Source organism: Melospiza melodia, chromosome 11 (assembly GCF_035770615.1).
Source record: "Melospiza melodia melodia isolate bMelMel2 chromosome 11, bMelMel2.pri, whole genome shotgun sequence".
Lineage (NCBI taxonomy): Eukaryota > Metazoa > Chordata > Aves > Passeriformes > Passerellidae > Melospiza > Melospiza melodia.
Window position 1 is genome coordinate 31,946,646 of NC_086204.1, and position 19,672 is coordinate 31,966,317.

Genomic DNA, 19,672 nt, shown 5'->3' on the forward strand with positions numbered 1-19,672 from the left:
GTTTATTTGTTTATTTGAGGCCCCCCCCCCCCCCCCCAAGGCTGTTCAGAAGCCTAGCAGAGGCATTGCCATGTCTTACAGCACACAAGGTCATCCACTGCACTCACAGCAATGCCATTTAACTTTGCCTTTCTCTTACCCAGGTACCACCCCTAATGAAGGCCACAGCCTTGGAATCAGGATGAAGCTGGAGCCTGAGGGAGCCAGGCACGCTCAGGAAAGGGCAAGTAGCTGCCTTGCAGGGATTTGGCCCACATAACTCTGGACTCACACTTTGGTTTTGGTTTTCTTTATTGTAGCTGACTGAGAGGCTCATAGGCGCTAACGAGGCCCTCCGAGGCAGACTCATTTCAGGTGCAGCGTGGATTCCCATCACCCATCATCCAAAAGATAAGTTTGGGGCCACGGCCTGGAGATGGTGGAGTAGCAGGTTGGGAATCCCTGGGACAGATTTAAAAATGAGCAGAGGAGAAAGCAATTTTCTCCAAGGGCCTATTAGGACAGCTAAAGGGCGAGGCTCTACTTTTGATGGCAGCTTTCAGGCGGGCAGTGCAGAACAGCTCTGGTCTGTCTGGTGTTGTCTTGTGTGCCCTGTTCCCTGGTGTGTCTTTGGGGTCCCTTTTCCCTTCTCCCCTCGAGGCCCTCACCACAAGCATGATGTGTTGTGTTTGGTGTCCCCCTCTTTGTCACGTTCTGTTTCACGGGTGTGTGCACACGTTTGTGCCGGAGCTGTTCTGCCCTGCCCATGGCCTGCTGCAGTAGGACAAACCATAGGGAGTGGGAATTTGTAATGTGGGGTGTACTTGGGCTCTGGATGCTATTCCTAGGTTGGCATAAGGTGTTTGCAGCTTGTGAGTTACCCTGGTGGTGTTTGACATATGTTGTAACTTCCTTTCAGGTGCAGATGCATTCCACGTGTGGCAGAGGGTCAGGGTTAGGAGGTGCCGGGCCTTCTTAGGAGCGCGGTGAGTAGCAGAGTGGTGGGGTTTTGGCTGATGCGGTGCCAAGGTCAGGCCCTGATGTTTGGTTCTCTTTAATCTAGCTTTCTGAGAGACCCCAGCCCGGTGCCAGCAGGACCTTCCCAGGTGACGAGGTGGCCTTTCTTTGCACCTGACAGGGACCAGCATCCCCAGATGTCTGAGAGATAAGTAGAGGGCTGTGACCCACAGAGGGGATGAAGGCATGGTGCTGGTTTGGGAATGACTGGGAGGGGTTTTTGAGTCCAATTTGGAGGTGGGGGCTGTTCATGAAGTGGCCCCTTAGGCCCCATAAAAGCCACGTCTCACTTTTGATCCCAGTGCTGAGGTGTGCAGGGCAGAGCAGTCCCGGTGTGTCTCGTGTCCTTTGTCTGTTGTGCATTATGTGTTGTTTGTGTATCCCATGTCTTTTACCTTAGGGGGGCCTTTCAGAAACCCTGGCATCATTGTTAGCATCTGTGATCTCTGCATTCCGTGGCCTGGCACCCGGGCCACAGAACTTTTGACTGGGGAGCTCAGACAGGCATCAGACTCTCTTCTGTCTTTGGAAGCATCCAGTCAGGTGTCTTGTCAGGTCTTGTTCTGAGCTGTCCGGACAGCTATGCCCCGCCTGGATCCATTATGGTGGATTAGGACTTGTAAAAAATGTGAGGGTAGGCAGAGGATTCTGACCATAGGATTCCTAGGCATCGATCTTTGCTGTTCTTGGAATAAATCCTTCAGTTCGCATCTTCTTCCTCCAGGGTTCTCTGAGCCTCATCAGCTCACCATCGGTCTCAGCTCGGTCATCTCCTTTTGCATTCTCTCAGTCCTTGCAGCCATTTTCCTTGCCAAGAGATTTCTGTTCCTGTTGTGTCCCCGTTGCCTGTCCTGTGTTGTCTGTCCTGTGTCACGGGTGTCAGCACACATTTTTGCCGGGGCTGCTCTGCCCTGCCGCACAGCCTGGTGCAATAGGAGAAGTCCTGGGGACTTGGAATTTGTAATGTGGGGTGTAGTTGGACTCTAGATGGGATTTGTAGATGGACACAGGATATCTGGAGCTCCTCAGTTATCCTGCAACAGTTTGATTCTTGTCCTAACTTTTTTTTCAGATTGAGATGGATTAAATCTGTGCCCGAGGGCCCCGTCCCGGGTGAGGGGATTGCCCTGAGCAGGTGAGGCCCCGTTTGTCTCTGCAGCAGAAGTGTGTATGGTGACTGTGTTACAGCTCTGTTCTTTATCTTTCTTTTAGGAAGTCAATCTGGATGCCAGCAGTCAAGGTGGGCAGGGGAGAGAAGTGGTTGTTATTGCTCAGCTCTCAAGCACAACCATTTTTCAGGAGATTCATCATGTCACAAGAGGGATTTGCCCAGTGTCAAGGATGATGTTTGAGATTGAGGCTTCAGGTGATTGAGGATTGTGACTGGGAGAGGGAGGATGATCAGGTATCCAGTTAGGAGTTCTTGGGAGGGGGTTTGCAGGCAGCAGGGTGAGAAAGGGTGTTTATTTGAGGCCCCCCCCCCACAAGGCTGTTCAGAAGCCTAGCAGAGGCATTGCCATGTCTTAGAGCACACAAGGTCCTCCACTGCACTCACAGGAATGCCATTTAACTTTGCCTTTCTCTTACCCAGGTGCCACCCCTAATGAAGGCCACAGCCTTGGAATCAGGATGAAGCTGGAGCCTGAGGGAGCCAGGCACGCTCAGGAAAGGGCAAGTAGCTGACTTGCAGGGATTTGGCCCACATAACTCTGGACTCACACAACTCTGGACTCACACTTTGGTTTTGGTTTTCTTTATTGCAGCTGACCGAGAGGCTCACAGGCCATCACAGAGCCTTCCGAGGCAGACTCATTTCAGGTGCAGCGTGGATTCCCATCACCCATCATCCAAAAGATAAGTCGGGGGCCATGGCCTGGAGATGGGAGTGTATCAGGTTGGGAGTTCTTGTGCCAGAATTAAAAATTGGCTGTGGGAAAAGCAATCTTCTCCAAGGGCCTCTTAGGACAGGTAAAGGGAGAGGCTCTTCTTTTGATGGCAGCTTTCAGGCGGGCAGTGCAGAACAGCTCTGGTCTGTCTGGTGTTATCTCGTGTGCCGTGTTCCCTAGTGTGTCTTTGGGGTCTCTTTGTCCCTTCTCCCCTCGAGGCCCTCACCACAAGCATGATGTGTCGTGTTTCTTGTCCCCCTGTTTGTCACGTTCTGTGTCACGGGTGTGTGCACCCGTTTGTGCCGGAGCTGTTCTGCCCTGCCCATGGCCTGCTGCAGTAGGACAAACCATAGGGAGTGGGAATTTGTGATGTGGGCTGTACTTGGGCTCTAGATTCTATTCCTAGGTTGGCGTAAGGTGTTTACAGCTTGTGAGTTACCCTGGTGGTGTTTGACATATGTTGTAACTTTCTTTCAGGTGCAGATGCATTGCAGGTGTGGCAGAGGGTCAGGGTTAGGAGGTGCCGGGCCTTCTTAGGAGCGCGGTGAGTAGCAGAGTGGTGGGGTTTTGGCCGATGCGGTGCCAAGGTCAGGCACTGATGTTTGGTTCTCTTTAATCTAGCTGTCTGAGAGACACCAGCCCGGTGCCAGCAGGACCTTCCCAGGTGACGAGGTGGCCTTTCTTTGCACCTGACACAGACTGGCATCCCCAGATGTCTGAGAGATAAGTAGAGGGCTGTGACCCACAGAAGGGATGAAGGCATGGTGCTGGTTTGGGAATGACTGGGAGGGGTTTTTGAGTCCAATTTGGAGGTGGGGGGTGTTCATGAAGTGGCCCCTTAGGCCCCATAAAAGCCAAGTCTCACTTTTGATCCCAGTGCTGAGGTGTGCAGGGCAGAGCAGTCCCGGTGTGTCTCGTGTCCTTTGTCTGTTGTGCATTATGTGTTGTTTGTGTATCCCATGTCTTTTACCTTAGGGGAGCCTGTCAGAAACCTTGGCATCCTTGTTAGCATCTGTGATCTCTGCATTCCTTGGCCTGGCACCCGGGCCACAGAACTTTTGACTGGGGAGCTCAGACAGGCATCAGACTCTCTTCTATCTTTGGAAGCATCCAGTCAGGTGTCTTGTCAGGTCTTGTTCTGAGCTGTACGGACAGCTATGCCCCACCTGGATCCATTATGGTGGATTAGGACTTGTAATATTACGAGGTTAGGTAGAGGGTTTTGACTGTAGGATTCCTAGGCATCCATCTTTGATTTATTCCAATAACTGCATTCAGTTAGCATCTTCTTCCTCCAGGGTTCTCTGAGCCTCATCAGCTCACCATCGGTCTCAGCTCGGTCATCTCCCTTTGCGTTCTCTCAGTCCTTGCAGCCATTTTCCTTGCCAAGAGATTTCTGTTCCTGTTGTGTCCCCGTTGTCTGTCCTGTCTGTCCTGTGTCACGGGTGTCATCACACATTTGGGACGGGGCTGCTCTGCCCTGCCGCACAGCCTGGTGCGATAGGAGAAGTCCTGGGGACTTGGAATTTGTAATTTGGGGTGTAGTTGGACTCTAGATGGGATTTGTAGATGGACACATCATATCTGGAGCTCTTCAGTTATCCTGCAACAGTGTGACTCTTGTCCTACCTTTTTTTTCAGATTAAGATGGATTAAATCTGTGCCAGAGGGCCCCATCCCGGGTGAGGGGATTGCCCCGAGCAGGTGAGGCCCATTTGTCTCTGCAGCAGAAGTGTGTATGGTGACTGTTACAGCACTGTTCTTTGTCTTTCTTTTTAGGAAATCAATCTGGATGCCAGCAGTCAAGGTGGGCAGCGGGGAGGAGTGGTTGTTATTGATCAGCTCTCAAGCACAACAATTTTTCAGGAGATTCATCGTGTCGCAAGAGAGATCTGCCCAGTGTCAAGGATGATGTTTGAGATTGAGGCTTCAGGTGAGTTGAGGATTGTGACTGGGAGAGGGAGGGTGATCAGGTATCCAGTTAGGAGTTCTTGGGAGGGGGTTTGCAGGCAGCAGGGTGAGAAAGGCTGTTTGTTTGTTTGTTTATTTGAGGCCCCCCCCCACAAGGCTGTTCAGAAGCCTAGCAGAGGCATTGCCATGTCTTGCAGCACACAAGGTCATCCACTGCACTCACAGGAATGCCATTTAACTTTGCCTTTCTCTTACCCAGGTGCCACTCCTAAGGAAGGCCACAGCCTTGGAATCAGGATGAAGCTGGAGCCTGAAGGAGCCAGGCACACTCAGGAAAGGGCAAGTAGCTGCCTGTGTGGGATTTGGCCCACATAACTCTGGACTCACACTTTGGTTTTGGTTTTCTTTATTGTAGCTGACCGAGAGGCTCACAGGCCATCACAGAGCCTTCCGAGGCAGACTCATTTCAGGTGCAGCGTGGATTCCCATCACCCATCATCCAAAAGATAAGTTTGGGGCCACGGCCTGGAGATGGGAGTGTATCAGGTTGGGAATTCTTGTGCCAGATTTAAAAATTGGCAGTGGGAAAAGCAATCTTCTCCAAGGGCCTCTTAGGACAGGTAAAGGGAGAGGCTCTACTTTTGATGGCAGATGTCAGGCGGGCAGTGCAGAACAGCTCTGGTCTGTCTGGTGTTGTCTCGTGTGCTGTGTTACCTGGTGTGTCTTTGGGGTCCCTTTTGCCTTCTCCCCTCACCACAAGCATGATGTGTCGTGTTTCTTGTCCCCCTGTTTGTCACGTTCTGTGTCACGGGTGTCTGCAGGTATTTGTGCCGGAGCTGTTCTGCCCTGCTGCATGGCGTGCTTCAGTAGGACAAACCCTGGGGAGTTGGAATTTGTAATGTGGGCTGTACTTGGGCTCTAGATGCTCTTCCTAGATTGACATAAGGTGTTTGCAGCTTGTGAGTTATCCTGGTGGTGTTTGACATATGTTCTAACTTTCTTTCAGGTGCAGCTGCATTCCAGGCGTGGCAGAGGGTCAGGGTTAGGAGGTGCCGGGCCTTCTTAGGAGCGCGGTGAGTAGCAGAGTGGTGGGGTTTTGGGTGATGCGGTGCCAAGATCAGGCCCTGATGTTTGGTTCTCTTTAATCTAGCTGTCTGAGAGACAACAGCCTGGTGCCAGCAGGACCTTCCCAGGTGACGAGGTGGCCTTTCTTTGCACCTGACAGGGACCAGCATCCCCAGATGTCTGAGAGATAAGTAGAGGGCTGTGACCCACAGAGGGGATGAAGGCATGGTGCTGGTTTGGGAATGACTGGGAGGGGTTTTTGAGTCCAATTTTGGGGGAGGGGGGGTAGTGTGTTCATGAAGTGGCCCCTTAGGCCCCATAAAAGCCAAGTCTCACTTTTGATCCCAGTGCTGCGGTATGCAGGGCAGAGCAGTCCCGGTGTGTCTCGTGTCCTTTGTCTGTTGTGCATTATGTGTTGTTTGTGTATTCCATGTCTTTTACCTTAGGGGGGCCTGTCAGAAACCTTGGCATCCTTGTTAGCATCTGTGATCTCTGCATTCCGTGGCCTGGCACCCGGGCCACAGAACTTTTGACTGGGGAGCTCAGACAGGCATCAGACTCTCTTTTCTCTTTGGAAGCATCCAGTCAGGTGTCTTGTCAGGTCTTGTTCTGAGCTGTACGGACAGCTATGCCCCACCTGGATCCGTTATGGTGGATGAGGACTTGTAATATTACGTGGTTAGGTAGAGGGCTTTGACTGTAGGATTCCTAGGCATCCATCTTTGATTTATTCCAATAACTGCATTCAGTTAGCATCTTCTTCCTCCAGGGTTCTCTGAGCCTCATCAGCTGACCGTCAGTTTGAACTCAGTCATCTCCTGTTGCATTCTCTCAGTCCTTGCAGCCATTTTCCTTGCCAAGAGGTTTCTGTTCCTGTTGTGTCCCCGTTATCTGTCCTGTCCTGTCCTGTCTGTCCTGTGTCACGGGTGTCTGCACACATTTGTGCTGGGGCTGCTCTGCCCTGCCGCATAGCCTGGTGCAATAGGAGAAGTCTCGGAGGCTTGGAATTTGTAATGTGGGGTGTAGTTGGACTCTAGATGGGATTTGTAGATGGACACATCATATCTGGAGCTCATCAGTTATCCTGCAACAGTGTGACTCTTGTCCTAACTTTTTTTTCAGATTGAGATGGATTAAATCTGTGCCAGAGGGCCCCGTCCCGGGTGAGGGGATTGCTCCGAGCAGGTGAGGCCCCATTTGTCTCTGCAGCAGAAGTGTGTATGGTGACTGTGTTACAGCTCTGTTCTTTGTCTTTCTTTTTAGGAAATCAATCTGGATGCCAGCAGTCAAGGTGGGCAGCGGGGAGGAGTGGTTGTTATTGCTCAGCTCTCAAGCACAACAATTTTTCAGCAGATTCATCATGTCACAAGAGGGATCTGCCCAGTGTCAAGGATGATGTTTGAGATTGAGGCTTCAGGTGAGTTGAGGATTGTGACTGGGAGAGGGAGGGTGAGTAGGTATCCAGTATAGGAGTTCTTGGGAGGGGGTTTGCAGGCAGCAGGGTGAGAAAGGGTGTTTATTTGTTTATTTGAGGGCCCCTCCCCCCAAGGCTGTTCAGAAGCCTAGCAGAGGCATTGCCATGTCTTACAGCACACAAGATCCTCCACTGCACTCACAGGAATGCCATTTAACTTTGCCTTTCTCTAACCCAGGTGCCACTCCTATGGAAGGCCACATCCTTGGAATCAGGATGAAGCTGGAGCCTGAGGGAGCCAGGCACGCTCAGGAAAGGGCAAGTAGCTGCCTTGGTGGGATTTGGCCTACGTAACTCTGGACTCACACTTTGGTTTTGGTTTTCTTTATTGTAGCTGACCAAGAGGCTCATAGGCGCTCACGAGGCCCTCTGAGGCAGACTCATTTCAGGTGCAACGTGGATCCACATCGCCGATCATCCAAAAGATAAGTTGGGGGCCACGGCCTGGAGATGAGAGAATAGTGGGTTGGTAGTTCTTGGGGCAGATTCAGAAATTAGCAAAGGGAAAAGCATTCTTCTCCAAGGGCGTCTTAGGACAGCTAAAGGGCGAGGCTCTACTTTTGATGGCAGATGTCAGGCGGGCAGTGCAGAACAGCTCCGGTGTCTGTCTGGTGTTGTCTCGTGTGTCGTGTTCCCTGGTGTGTCTTTGGGGTCCCTTTTTCCCTCTTCCCTCGAGGCCCTCACCACAAGCATGATGTGTCGTGTTTCATGTCCCCCTGTTTGTCACGTTCTGTGTCACGGGTGTGTGCACACATTTGTGCCGGAGCTGTTCTGCCCTGCCGCATGGCCTGCTGCAGTAGGGCAAGGCTTGGGGAGTTGGAATTTGTAATGTGGGGTGTACTTGGGCTCTGGATGCTATTCCTAGGTTGGCGTAAGGTGTTTGCAGCTTGTGAGTTATCCTGGTGGTGTTTGACATATGTTCTAACTTTCTTTCAGGTGCATTCCATGTGTGGCAGAGGGTCAGGGTTAGGCGGTGCCGGGCCTTCTTAGGAGCGCGGTGAGTAGCAGAGTGGTGGGGTTTTGGCCGATGTGGTGCCAAGATCAGGCCCTGATGTTTGGTTCTCTTTAATCTAGCTGTCTGAGGGACACCAGCCCGGTGCCAGCAGGACCTTCCCAGGTGACGAGGCGGCCTTTCTTTGCACCTGACACAGACTGGCATCCCCAGATGCCTGAGAGATAAGTGGAGGGCTGTGACCCACAGAGGGGATGAATGTGGGTTGCTGGTTTGGGAATTACTGGGAGGGGTTTTTGAGTCCAATTTTGGGGGAGGGGGGTGTTCATGAAGTGGCCCCTTAGGCCCCATAAAAGCCACGTCTCACTTTTGATCACAGTGCTGAGGTGTGCAGGGCAGAACAGTCCCGGTGTGTCTCGTGTCACTTGTCTGTTGTGCATTATGTGTTGTTTGTGTATGCCATGTCTTTATCTTAGGGGGGCCTGTCAGAAACCCTGGCATCATCGTTAGCATCTGTGACCTCTGAATTCTCTGGTCTGGCACCCAGGCCACAGAACTTTTTACTCAGAGCTCAGACAGGCATCAGACTCTCTTTTCTCTTTGGAAGCATCCAGTCAGGTGTCTTGTCAGGTCTTGTTCTGAGCTGTAGGGACAGCTATGCCCCACCTGGATCCGTTATGGTGGATTAGGACTTGTAATATTACGAGGTTAAGTAGAGGGTTTTGACAGTAGGATTCCTAGGCATCGATCTTTGCAGTTATTGGAATAAATCCTTCAGTTAGCATCTTCTTCCTCCAGGGTTCTCTGAGCCTCATCAGCTCACCATCGGTCTCAGCTCGGTCATCTCCTTTTGCATTCTCTCAGTCCTTGCAGCCATTTTCCTTGCCAAGAGATTTCTGTTCCTGTTGTGTCCCCGTTGTCTGTCCTGTCCTGTCCTGTCTGTCCTGTGTCACGGGTGTCTGCACACATTTGTGCCGGGGCTGCTCTGCCCTGCCGCATAGCCTGGTGCAATAGGAGAAGTCTCGGAGGCTTGGAATTTGTAATGTGGGGTGTAGTTGGACTCTAGATGGGATTTGTAGATGGACACATCATATCTGGAGCTCATCAGTTATCCTGCAACAGTGTGACTCTTGTCCTAACTTTTTTTTCAGATTGAGATGGATTAAATCTGTGCCAGAGGGCCCCGTCCCGGGTGAGGGGATTGCTCCGAGCAGGTGAGGCCCATTTGTCTCTGCAGCAGAAGTGTGTATGGTGACTGTGTTACAGCTCTGTTCTTTGTCTTTCTTTTTAGGAAATCAATCTGGATGCCAGCAGTCAAGGTGGGCAGCGGGGAGGAGTGGTTGTTATTGCTCAGCTCTCAAGCACAACAATTTTTCAGCAGATTCATCATGTCACAAGAGGGATCTGCCCAGTGTCAAGGATGATGTTTGAGATTGAGGCTTCAGGTGAGTTGAGGATGGTGACTGGGAGAGGGAGGGTGAGTAGGTATCCAGTTTAGGAGTTCTTGGGAGGGGGTTTGCAGGCAGCAGGGTGAGAAAGGGTTTTTATTTGTTTATTTGAGGGCCCCCCCACAAGGCTGTTCAGCAGCCTAGCAGAGGCATTCCCATGTCTTGCAGCACACAAGGTCCTCCACTGCACTCACAGGAATGCCATTTAACTTTGCCTTTCTCTTACCCAGGTACCACCCCTAATGAAGGCCACAGCCTTGGAATCAGGATGAAGCTGGAGCCTGAGGGAGCCAGGCACACTCAGGAAAGGGCAAGTAGCTGACTTGCAGGGATTTGGCCCACATAACTCTGGACTCACACTTTGGTTTTGGTTTTCTTTATTGCAGCTGACCGAGAGGCTCACAGGCCATCACAGAGCCTTCCGAGGCAGACTCATTTCAGGTGCAGCGTGGATTCACATCACCAATCATCCAAAAGATAAGTCGGGGGCCACGGCCTGGAGATGGGAGTGTATCAGGTTGGGGGTTCTTGTGCCAGAATTAAAAATTGGCTGTGGGAAAAGCAATCTTCTCCAAGGGCCTCTTAGGACAGGTAAAGGGAGAGGCTCTACTTTTGATGGCAGCTTTCAGGCGGGTAGTGCAGAACAGCTCTGGTGTCTGTCTGGTGTTGTCTCGTGTGCTGTGTTACCTGGTGTGTCTTTGGGGTCCCTTTTGCCCTCTTCCCTCGAGGCCCTCACCACAAGCATGATGTGTCGTGTTTCATGTCCCCCTGTTTGTCACGTTCTGTGTCACGGCTGTCTGCGGGTATTTGTGCCCGAGCTGTTCTGCCCTGCCCATGGCCTGCTGCAGTAGGACAAGCCTTGGGGAGTTGAAATTTGTAATGTGGGCTGTACTTGGGCTCTAGATGCTATTCCTAGGTTGGCATAAGGTGTTTGCAGCTTGTGAGTTACCCTGGTGGTGTTTGACATATGTTGTAAGTTTCTTTCAGGTGCAGATGCATTCCATGTGTGGCAGAGGGTCAGGGTTAGGAGGTGCCGGGCCTTCTTAGGAGCGCGGTGAGTAGCAGAGTGGTGGGGTTGTGGCCGATGCGGTGCCAAGGTCAGGCCCTGATGTTTGGTTCTCTTTAATCTAGCTGTCTGAGGGACCCCAGCCCGGTGCCAGCAGGACCTTCCCAGCTGACGAGGTGGCCTTTCTTTGCACCTGACAGGGACCAGCATCCCCAGATGTCTGAGAGATAAGTAGAGGGCTGTGACCCACAGAGGGGATGAAGGCATGGTGCTGGTTTGGGAATGACCGGGAGACGTTTTTGAGTCCAATTTGGAGGTGGGGGGTGTTCATGAAGTGGCCCCTTAGGCCCCATAAAAGCCAAGTCTCACTTTTGATCCCAGTGCTGAGGTGTGCAGGGCAGAGCAGTCCCGGGGTGTCTCGTGTCACTTGTCTGTTGTGCATTATGTGTTGTTTGTGTATCCCATGTCTTTTACCTTAGGGGGGCCTGTCAGAAACCTTGGCATCCTTGTTAGCATCTGTGATCACTGCATTCCTTGGCCTGGCACTCGGGCCACAGAACTTTTGACTGGGGAGCTCAGACAGGCATCAGACTCTCTTCTCTCTTTGGAAGCATCTAGTCAGGTGTCTTGTCAGGTCTTGTTCTGAGCTGTACGGACAGCTATGCCCCACCTGGATCCATTATGGTGGATTAGGACTTGTAAGAATGTGAGGGCAGGCAGAGGATTCCGACCATAGGATTCCTAGGCATCGATCTTTGCTGTTCTTGGAATAAATCCTTCAGTTAGCATCTTCTTCCTCCAGGGTTCTCTGAGCCTCATCAGCTGACCGTCAGTTTGAACACAGTCATCTCCTTTTGCGTTCTCTCAGTCCTTGCTGCCATTTTCCTTGCCAAGAGATTTCTGTTCCTGTTGTGTCCCTGTTGTCTGTCCTGTCCTGTCTGTCCTGTGTCACGGGTGTCAGCACACATTTTTGCCGGGGCTGCTCTGCCCTGCCGCACAGCCTGGTGCAATAGGAGAAGTCCTGGGGACATGGAATTTGTAATGTGGGGTGTAGTTGGACTCTAGATGGGATTTGTAGATGGACACATCATATCTGGAGCTCTTCAGTTATCCTGCAACAGTGTGACTCTTGTCCTAACTTTTTTTCCAGAATCAGATGGATTAAATCTTTGCCAGGGGGCCCCATCCCGGGTGAGGGGATTGCCCCGAGCAGGTGAGGCCCCATTTGTCTCTGCAGCAGAAGTGTGTATGGTGACTGTGTTACAGCTCTGTTCTTTGTCTTTCTTTTTAGGAAATAAATCTGGATTCCAGCAGCCAAGGTGGGCAGCGGAGTGAAGTGGTTGTTATTGCTCAGCTCTGAAGCACAACAATTTTTCAGCAGATTGATCGTGTCACAAGAGGGATCTGCCCAGTGTCAAGGATGATGTTTGAGATTGAGGCTTCAGGTGAGTTGAGGATTGTGACTGGGAGAGGGAGGGTGTTCAGGTATCCAGTTAGGAGTTCTTGGGAGGGGGTTTGCAGGCAGCAGGGTGAGAAAGGGTGTTGATTTGAGGGGCCCTCCCGCCACAAGGCTGTTCAGAAGCCTAGCAGAGGCATTGCCATGTCTTAGAGCACACAAGGTCATCCACTGCACTCACAGCAATGCCATTTAACTTTGCCTTTCTCTTACCCGGGTGCCACTCCTAAGGAAGGCCGCAGTCTTGGAATCAGGATGAAGCTGGAGCCTGAGGGAGCCAGGCACGCTCAGGAAAGGGCAAGTAGCTGCCTTGGTGGGATTTGGCCCACATAACTCTGGACTCACACTTTGGTTTTGGTTTTCTTTATTGTAGCTGACTGAGAGGCTAACAGGCCATCAGAGAGCCTTCCGAGGCAGACTCATTTCAGGTGCAGCGTGGATTCCCATCGCCTATCATCCAAAAGATATGTTTGGGGCCACGGCCTGGAGATGGGAGTGTATCAGGTTGGGAGTTCTTGTGCCAGAATTAAAAATTGGCTGTGGGAAAAGCAATCTTCTCCAAGGGCCTCTTAGGACAGGTAAAGGGAGAGGCTCTACTTTTGATGGCAGATGTCAGGCGGGCAGTGCAGAACAGCTCTGGTCTGTCTGGTGTTGTCTCGTGTGCTGTGTTACCTGGTGTGTCTTTGGGGTCCCTTTTGCCTTCTCCCCTCGAGGCCCTCACCACAAGCATGATGTGTCGTGTTTCTTGTCCCCCCTGTTTGTCACGTTCCGTGTCACGGGTGTGTGCTCACATTTGTGCCGGAGCTGTTCTGCCCTGCCGCATGGCCTGCTGCAGTAGGACAAACCATAGGGAGTTGAAATTTGTAATGTGGGCTGTACTTGGGCTCTAGATGCTATTCCTAGATTGACATAAGGTGTTTGCAGCTTGTGAGTTACCCTGGTGGTGTTTGACATATGTTCTAACTTTCTTTCAGGTGCAGATGCATTCCATGTGTGGCAGAGGGTCAGGGTTAGGAGGTGCCGGGCCTTCTTAGGAGCGCGGTGAGTAGCAGAGTGGTGGGGTTTTGGCCGATGCGGTGCCAAGGTCAGGCCCTGATGTTTGGTTCTCTTTAATCTAGCTTTCTGAGAGACCCCAGCCCGGTGACAGCAGGACCTTCCCAGGTGACGAGGTGGCCTTTCTTTGCACCTGACAGGGACCAGCATCCCCAGATGTCTGAGAGATAAGTAGAGGGCTGTGACCCACAGTGGGGATGAAGGCATGGTGCTGGTTTGGGAATGACTGGGAGGGGTTTTTGAGTCCAATTTTGGGGGGGGGGGCGGGTAGTGTGTTCATGAAGTGGCCCCTTAGGCCCCATAAAAGCAAAGTCTCACTTTTGATCACAGTGCTGAGGTGTGCAGGGCAGAGCAGTCCCGGTGTGTCTCGTGTCCTTTGTCTGTTGTGCATTATGTGTTGTTTGTGTATCCCATGTCTTTTACCTTAGGGGGGCCTGTCAGAAACCTTGGCATCCTTGTTAGCATCTGTGATCACTGCATTCCTTGGCCTGGCACCTGGGCCAGTGAACTTTTGACTGGGGAGCTCAGACAGGCATCAGACTCTCTTCTGTCTTTGGAAGCATCCAGTCAGGTGTCTTGTCAGGTCTTGTTCTGAGCTGTACGGACAGCTATGCCCCACCTGGATCCATTATGGTGGATTAGGACTTGTAAAAAATGTGAGGGCAGGCAGAGGATTCTGACCATAGGATTCCTAGGCATCGATCTTTGCTGTTCTTGGAATAAATCCTTCAGTTAGCATCTTCTTCCTCCAGGGTTCTCTGAGCCTCATCAGCTCACCATCGATCTCAGCTCGGTCATCTCCTTTTGCGTTCTCTCAGTCCTTGCAGCCATTTTCCTTGCCAAGAGATTTCTGTTCCTGTTGTGTCCCCGTTGTCTGTCCTGTCCTGTCTGTCCTGTGTCACGGGTGTCTGCACACATTTGTGCCGGGGCTGCTCTGCCCTGCGGCATAGCCAGCTGCGATAGGAGAAGTCCTGGGGACTTGGAATGTGTAATGCGGGGTGTAGTTGGACTGTAGGTGGGATTTGTAGATGGACACATCATATCTGGAGCTCCTCAGTTATCCTGCAACAGTGTGACTCTTGTCCTACCTTTTTTTTCAGATTCAGATGGATTAAATCTGTGCCAGAGGGCCCCGTCCCGGGTGAGGGGATTGCCCCGAGCAGGTGAGGCCCCATTTGTTTCTGCAGCAGAAGTGTGTATGGTGACTGTGTTACAGCTCTGTTCTTTGTCTTTCTTTTTAGGAAGTCAATCTGGATGCCAGCAGTCAAGGTGGGCAGGGGAGAGAAGTGGTTGTTATTGCTCAGCTCTGAAGCACAACCATTTTTCAGGAGATTCATCATGTCACAAGAGGGATCTGCCCAGTGTCAAGGATGATGTTTGAGCTTGAGGCTTCAGGTGAGTTGAGGATGGTGACTGGGAGAGGGAGGGTGTTCAGGTATCCAGTTAGGAGTTCTTGGGAGGGGGTTTGCAGGCAGCAGGGTGAGAAAGGGTGTTTATTTGTTTATTTGAGGGCCCCTCCCCCCAAGGCTGTTCAGAAGCCTAGCAGAGGCATTGCCATGTCTTACAGCACACAAGGTCATCCACTGCACTCACAGGAATGCCATTTAACTTTGCCTTTCTCTAACCCAGGTGCCACTCCTATGGAAGGCCACATCCTTGGAATCAGGATGAAGCTGGAGCCTGAGGGAGCCAGGCACGCTCAGGAAAGGGCAAGTAGCTGCCTTGCTGGGATTTGGCCCACATAAGTCTGAACTCATACTTTGGTTTTGGTTTTCTTTATTGTAGCTGACTGGGAGGCTAACAGGCCATCACAGAGCCCTCCGAGGCAGACTCATTTCAGGTGCAGCGTGGATTCCCCTCACCAATCATCCAAAAGATAAGTCGGGGGCCATGGCCTGGCGATGGGAGTGTAGCAGGTTGGGAGTTCTTGGGGCAGAGTTAAAAACCAGCAGAGGGAAAAGCATTCTTCTCCAAGGGCCTGTTGGGACAGCTAAAGGGAGAGGCTCTTCTTTTGATGGCAGCTTTCAGGCGGGCAGTGCAGAACAGCTCCGGTCTGTGTCCTGTTGTCTGGTGTGCTGTGTTCCCTAGTGTGTCTTTGGGGTCCCTTTTGCCCTCTTCCCTCGATGCCCTCACCACAAGCATGATGTGTTGTGTTTGGTGTCCCCCTGTTTGTCACGTTCTGTGTCACGGGTGTCTGCAGGTATTTGTGCCGGAGCTGTTCTGCCCTGCTGCATGGCGTGCTTCAGTAGGACAAACCCTGGGGAGTTGGAATTTGTAATGTGGGCTGTACTTGGGCTCTAGGTGCTATTCCTAGGTTTACATAAGGTGTTTCCAGCTTGAAAGTTAAAGTTATTGTGGAGGTGTGTGACATATGTTCTAACTTTCTTTCAGGTGTGGATGCATTGCATCCATGGCAGAGGGTCAGGGTTAGGAGGTGCTGGGCATTCCTAGGAGCATAGTGAGTAGCAGAGTGGTGGGGTTTTGGCCGATGCGGTGCCAAGGTCAGGCACTGATGTTTGGTTCTCTTTAATCTAGCTGTCTGAGGGACACCAGCCCGGTGCCAGCAGGACCTTCCCAGGTGACGAGGTGGCCTTTCTTTGCACCTGACACAGGCATCCCCTGATGTCTGAGAGGTAAGCAGAGGGCTGCAACCCTCAGAGGGGATGAACGTGGGGTGCTTTTTCAGGACTCCCTGAGGTGGGGGTCTGAGTTGGCTCTGGCAATGAGGTTAGCCAAGATGTTGCCCCTTAGGCCCCATAAAAGCAAAGTCTCCCTTTTGGTCACAGTGCTGAGGTGCGCAGCATGGCAGAGCAGTCCCAGTGTGTCTCGTGTCACTTGTCTTTTGTGTATTGTGTGTTGCCTGGATATCTCATGTCTCTTATCTTAGCCCTGTGAGGGGCCTCTCAGAACCCTTTCCTAGCATCCGTGATCTGAGCATTCCTCGCCCTGGCACCCATGCCATAGATCTTTTGACTTGGGAGCTCACACAGGCATCAGAAATGCATCTCTCTTTAGAAGCGTCCAGTCAGATGTCTTGTCATGTCTTGTTCTGAGCTGTACGGACAACCGTGCTGCGCAATGATCCATTATAGCAGAGTAGGACTTGTAAGGATGTGAGGTTAGGGAGAGGATTCTGACTGTAGGATTCTCGGGCATCCATCTTTGCAGTTTTTGGAATAAATCATTCTGTTTGCATCTTCTTCCTCCAGGGTTCTCTGAGCCTCATCAGCTCGCCATCAGCTTCAACTCTTCTTCTTTTGCATTCTCTCAGTCCTTGCAGCCATTTTCCTTGCTAAGAGATTTCCGTTCCTGTTGTGTCCCCAGTGTTTGTCACGTCTTGTCTGTCCTGTGTCACGGGTGTCTGCACACATTTGTGCTGGAGCTGCTGTTCTGCCCTGCTGCATATCCTGGTGCAATATGAGAAGTCTCAGGGACTTGGAATTTGTAATGTGTAGTTGGATTCTAGATGGGATTTGTAGATGGACACAGGATACGTGGAGCCCATAAGTTATCCTGCAGCCCTTTCACTTTCATCCTAACTTTCTTTTAGTTGCAGAAGGATAAATCCAGGGCAGAGCCCCCCATTCTGGGTGAGGGGATTCCCCTGTGAAGGTCAGTCACTGTTTGTCTCTGCAGAGGAAGCATAAATTGTGGCTGCTGCAGCTCTGCTCTTTGTCTTTATTTTTAGGAAGTCAAGGCAGAGAGCAGCTGTCAAGGCTGAGTGGGCAAGGTGAGCATTGAGTAGGGTACCGAAACAGTTGTTATTGCTGAGGTCTCAGTTTCTGGTGCAGCTCTAGGTACGTATTATTCCTCTTTTTATTTTAGATGGACTGCTTGCCATCTATCCTAGCCCAGCATGCCCATGCCAGGTGGGTTCAAGCTTAAGGTATCAGTGTAGCATACTTGTCAGGGTTGGGAGGTTGTGTTTTCACAGTATCTCAGCATGCTTTTCTGCTTTGTTTCTTTGCAGGTGCTGTCGCTGCCCTAGGCATGCCGGGGAAGAGAGGAGGGCAGGTGACTCGGAGTTTAGGCGGGCTGATTCCTAGGTGAGTGTTATGCAGCAGCATGCTAAGTGTGTACATTTTCTTTTTGCAGGTATCTTCCGGGCGGCCTCTGGAGTCAAATCAAGACTTGAGGTGAGCTGGGGCAGGGGTGCGAAGGAGTCCCGGGGATTACTGTTTTTGAGGGCAATAGTCACGTTTTCTGTTTTGCCTTAGGTACCCTGGGCAGGCTTGTAGCCACAGCTTGGAAGCGGCAGCACCGAAGCGCACACATTGAGAACGTCTCAACGTCCACGTCCGACCGAGGATGGATTTTGTCTGCTTGTCTTCCAAAAGCTAAGTGTCGGGGCCAGTGGTTGGGAGAAGGGGAAAAGCCTTTACTATCACAGGAGGCAATCTGATGTCAGCTTAGCGGAGAGGTCTGTAGTGGGACAGGCTCCCTGGAAGTAAAGGGAGAGGGTTTCTCCTCAGCCTCACCAGAGCCTTTGCCGGGCAGGGCAATTCCTACCCATCTCCACATTCTCGTGAACTTTGTGTCATCAGCCTTCTTCGACTTGACGTCGTCACGGCTCTTTCCCCCGTGGAGCTCGCCTTCAGGTCCGGAGCTGTAGCTGCAGTCACCTGGCAGTCCGCTTCCTTCTCTAGGCTTGCTGAGCCTCTCGAGCATCCTCCTAACTGCTTTGGCCGTAACTTCCTTTAATGAGTTGCATTTCATCATCACGTGCTGTTGTCATAGGGCTTCCTTTCCCTTGGCCTCATTGGCCTCTGGCTCGTCTTGTGCTAGGACTCTCGGGTCCCTAAAGGGAAAGTGCCAAGCAGTTGCAACTTGTCTCTGTGTTATGTCATCTGTGTCTATGTTATGGTGTGTGTGTCCATTGTCTTCCACGGCATAGGCCTTTTTTACATCTCAATGCTTTATCGGCTCTCTTCTGTGCCATGTTCTACTCACATTCCTTGCCGGATATCCCTTATTCCAGCATCTTTACATTTTTACTCTTTGAGACAGGAATGTCTCACAGGGACAAGATGTTCTCATCCATCTTCCTTCTCACTATCAGCTTTGGTAGTGCTTTTTTTTCCATTTTCTTGGACTTCTAGAGGGAGCATCTTACACCCTCCTCACGTGACTGCAGTAGTTCTATAGGTTCCATCTTCTCAAAGGGTACAGGGCTCAATAAGTAATCTTCCAGAGAGTTTTCTTAAGTCGTGGTTTATATTGTATGTTCCTATGTTGGCTTATATTGTATGTACTTACATACAGTATAAGTACGTACAGTATAAGCCAGCATAGGTACATGCAATGTAAGTGCATTGCCTTATATTGTCTGTACTTACACTGCATGTAAGCATGTCGCCTTATATTGTGTGTACTTAGACTCTGTGTACACTTGCACTGTATGCGTCAGCTTACATTGTGTGTAGACTGTACCACTTATGATCGGAGCTGCCCTGCCCTGGCACATAGTCACAGTTAGGTAGAACAGTTATAACAACTTTACTGTTCATCTGTCTTTTGTGGGATTTTGGGTAGAAAATTCATCAGTCCAGAGTGGGGACAAGTCCTAGCTGTCAGATAGCCACTTGTTGACCCTTCCTGTTGTCTCACAGGTCGCCGAGGCTGCTGATTTCCCCAGGATCTGCCATTTAGCTCAAGGAGCGGCAGCCAGAAGATGTGTCAAAGCACCTTCTTCAGCATCTCAGGGAAGGGCCACAGTGAGCGTGTAAGAAGGAGTGTGTGTGAGAGCACGTGGCTGTGTCTGTCTGCTCGTCTCTGCGTGTGTGAGCGCATGCTGACTGGATTTAACCTTGTGTATATGACTTTTGCTTTTCAGGTTTTGCAACTCATTGTTAAATTGAGAATAAAAAATCCCCAGCTGCCTTCCACCCTGGCTGTTTTTTTTTTTTGGTCCCGGCCAAGTAAAAACCCAGAAAAATACTCCAAGATAGGCTAGAAAAGGCCCAAAAAACCCAGTAAAAAAACACAAGATGGGCAAGAAAAACCCAGAAAAAAGCAGAAAAAACCCCAAAATGGGCAACAAAGAAACCCCACAAAAATCCAGGAAAAAAACTGCAAGATGGGGAAGAAAAAAATCAAGAAAAAACCCAGAACAATCCCAGGGAAAAAATCTCAAGAGGGGCAAGAGCAAACCCGGGAAAAAAAGCTAAAAACCCCAAGATGGGCAAGAAAAGCCCAGAAAAAGCCCAGAAAAAAAAAAAAAAAAAAAACAGGAAAAAGAAACCGGAAGAACTCCCAAGGTGGGCAAGGAAAACCCAGAAAAAACCAAGGAAAAAAACCAAACATGGGTGAGAATACCCAGAAAAAAACCCCAAGATGGGCAAGAAAAAACGCAGAAAACACCCACAGAAAACCAGGAAAAAACCTCAAGATGGGCAAGAAGAATCCCAAAAAACCCCCACAAGATG

General features: G+C 50.9%; 1 long non-coding RNA gene across 2 annotated transcripts; it reads left to right on the top strand.

Annotated features, from left to right (window-relative positions):
* Nucleotides 1-15,855: 15,855 nt before the first annotated feature.
* LOC134423373 (uncharacterized) lies at nucleotides 15,856-19,132 on the top strand. 2 transcript variants are annotated; one of them, XR_010029084.1, is made up of 6 exons: nucleotides 15,865-16,977; nucleotides 17,073-17,116; nucleotides 17,218-17,261; nucleotides 17,343-17,383; nucleotides 17,465-18,969; nucleotides 19,081-19,132. It is a non-coding gene; the product is annotated as an uncharacterized LOC134423373 (long non-coding RNA). The 2 variants fall into 2 exon arrangements; XR_010029083.1 differs by having other exon boundaries at nucleotides 15,856-16,977; nucleotides 17,465-19,132.
* The last annotated feature ends 540 nt before the right edge of the window (nucleotides 19,133-19,672 follow it).